We start from the raw sequence: 2,847 nt of genomic DNA, 5'->3' as shown, positions 1-2,847 counted from the left end.
TTGCCGCCTTGGGGAAAAGTAGAATCACTAAATAAAGTTCTCCAAATAAAGTTCTCCGTGGGACAGAAGACAATATTAAGGCAAGAATAGGAAAAAGTTTACTGGGAGCCAAACCATAAAGCTCCAACATATATATTGCTAAGCTTCTGTGAAAATGCCGGCCAATTCTTTGCTTCCTTCAACCATATATGATGCTTTCCTGAGACTATCAACTCATAACAGAAGCACATGCATCTTCTAATGTCCTTACGACTTCATTCAATAGAGATTTGTTCACCATGGCTGTGATCCATTTTCTTACTCTCATTTTCTTGGCTCGGAAAAATGAGCTCTCACTAGCAACCATTAAACCAAGCAATTTACAGACGTACATTGTCAATGTAAGGCAACCAGAGGGCAGAGTTTTTGCTCAAATAGAAGACCTGAAGAGCTGGCATGAATCTTTTCTGCCCGTTACCACGGCAAGCGCAGATGAATAGCCACGCATGTCTACTCGTACCAAGAAGTGATTAGTGGTTTTGCTGCTAGACCAACTCAAGACGAAGTAAAAGCAATGCAGGAGATGGATGGCTTTGTGGCAGCACATCCTAAAAGAGTAGTTCATCGGAAAACTACACACACCCATGGGGCTGCACCAACAAACCAGAATATGGAAGGATTCAAATTTTGGGAAGGGAGTGATCTTGGAGTGCTGGATGGTGGAATTGAGCCCATCCATCCTTCATGTAATGGTGCAGGAATTCCACCTCCACCCACTAAATGGAAGGGGAGGTGTGACTTTAATGCATCAGACTGCAACAACAAATTAATTGGTCCAAAGGCTTTCAATATTGCAGCTGAGGCCCTGAAAGAGAGAAGCCTGAGGAACCGATTGATATAGACAGACATGGGAAACACAAAGCAAGCATAGCTTCTGGTGCTTTTGTGCAGAATGCTGATGTTCTAGGACATGCCAAATGTATGGCAATTGGGATCACACCTCATGCCTACCTAGCAATGTACAAGGGGTGCTTCAGAGGCTAATATACTAGCTGCACCTGAAGCAGCTGTTCAGGATGGTGTTGACATGATCTCAATCTCCCTTGGTGAAGATTCAGTTCCATTTTTCGAGGCAGCATTGCAATCAGCTCATTTGCGGCAATCCAAAAAGGAATATTTGTAAGTTGTGCAGTTGGAAATTCTGGCCCATTTAACGGCACAATATCTAATGAAGCCCCCTGGATCCTAACAGTTGGAGCAAGCACCATAGACAGGCATATTGTAGCCACAACAAAGCTTGGAAATGAAGAAGTATTTGATGGTGATCTCTCATTGAGCCAAGAGATTTCCCTTCAACATTAATGCCTCCTATTTATGCTGGATAAATGGTAATGATTCTGCACTGTGCGCTCAAGGATACCTGAAAGGTCTCCTTGTTAAAGGCAAGGTAGTTGTGTGAGCAAGGGGGAGGAATAAGAAGAATTGTTAAGGGAGAGGTGAAAAACAGTAGAGGGCTGCCATGATTCTTTTTAATGAAGAAACTGATGGTGTGAGTACTTCAGCTGATGTTCATGTTCTTCCTGCAACAGATGTGAGCGCAACACCAGCAGCAACAATCTTATTCAGAGGAACTGCAGTCAGAGACTCATCTACTCTGGCTGTTGCTTCCCTCTCTTCAAGAGTCCCTAAGCTGGCAAATCCAGGTATTCAGAAACCAGACTTTATTGGACCAGGTGTGAGCATTCTTGCTGCATGGCCATTTTCTGTTGACAATACCACAAACTCAAAGGTCAATTTCAACATAATTTCTGGAACTTCAATGTCATGTCCGCATCTCAGTTGAATTGCTGCTTTGCTTAAGAGCTCTCACCCTTGCTGGTCACCAGCTGCCATTAAATCTGCTATAATGATTTCTACTTACCTTCTAAATTTGGAAGGCAAACCTATTCTTGATGAAACATTTAAGCCTGCAGATGTTTTAGCCACCAGTGCTGGCCATGTCAATCCATCAAAGGCAAATGATCCAGGATTAGTTTATGATATTCAACCAGATGATTATATCCCTTATCTTTGTGGCTTGGGCAACAAAGACGATGAAGTATCATTGCGCACCGACAAATACAGGGCTCAAAGGTATCGAGCATACCTGAAAGAGAGCTGAACTATCCTTCATTTTCTGTCACATTGGGACCATCTCAGACATTCACTAGAACTCTTACAAATGTTCGCGAGGCATATTCATCTTAAGCAGTCAAGGTTAATGCACCAGAAGGAGTATATGTGAGTGTCAAGCCCAAAAACACTTAACTTTGCAAAAGTGAACCAAAAGATGTTAGTTCTCAGTGACATTCATCCGTTTGGTTCAAAAGGCAAAGCTGGTGAATTCACTCGAGGATTTCTAGCATGGGTATGGGTTTCTGCTAAATATCTTGTTAGGAGTCCGGTTTCTGTTAAATTACAGTGTGATAGATCCCTCGATCAATCTTAACCCAGAGAGGCCATGAGAGGACTCGAAAAGAGAGAATGACAAAAGAACTTGGATATTATTTCATAAACTGTTTTCTGTTTCTTACAAACCCAACCATATAGCAACTTTCCCAACTACTTTCACCTAATTACAGCTATACTAACAACTGTATTACAAGTATTACAGCTTCATCACTCTGATGATGACATCTGGCACAATCACAATTGCTTTATAACCACTATTAGTGTTGGAAATGTGCCCTAAAGCCAATCATGTGATGATACTTTACGGACATTTCACATGTTAAACTAATCTAGTTTAACATATAAAGGGCATAGATTATTGTTTGAGCCGTCTCATATAAATGTTATATGCTTAAACGATAAAGTCCAAGGAATATG

At 41.5% G+C, this 2,847-nt stretch overlaps 1 pseudogene; it reads left to right on the top strand.

Moving 5' to 3' along the window:
• Positions 1 to 278: 278 nt before the first annotated feature.
• On the top strand, positions 279 to 2,467 carry LOC103407081 (subtilisin-like protease 4; annotated as a pseudogene).
• The last annotated feature ends 380 nt before the right edge of the window (positions 2,468 to 2,847 follow it).

The sequence above is a fragment of the Malus domestica genome, chromosome 06 (genome assembly GCF_042453785.1).
Source record: "Malus domestica chromosome 06, GDT2T_hap1".
Taxonomy (NCBI): Eukaryota; Viridiplantae; Streptophyta; class Magnoliopsida; order Rosales; family Rosaceae; genus Malus; species Malus domestica.
This window is presented reverse-complemented; position numbering and strand designations above follow the sequence as displayed.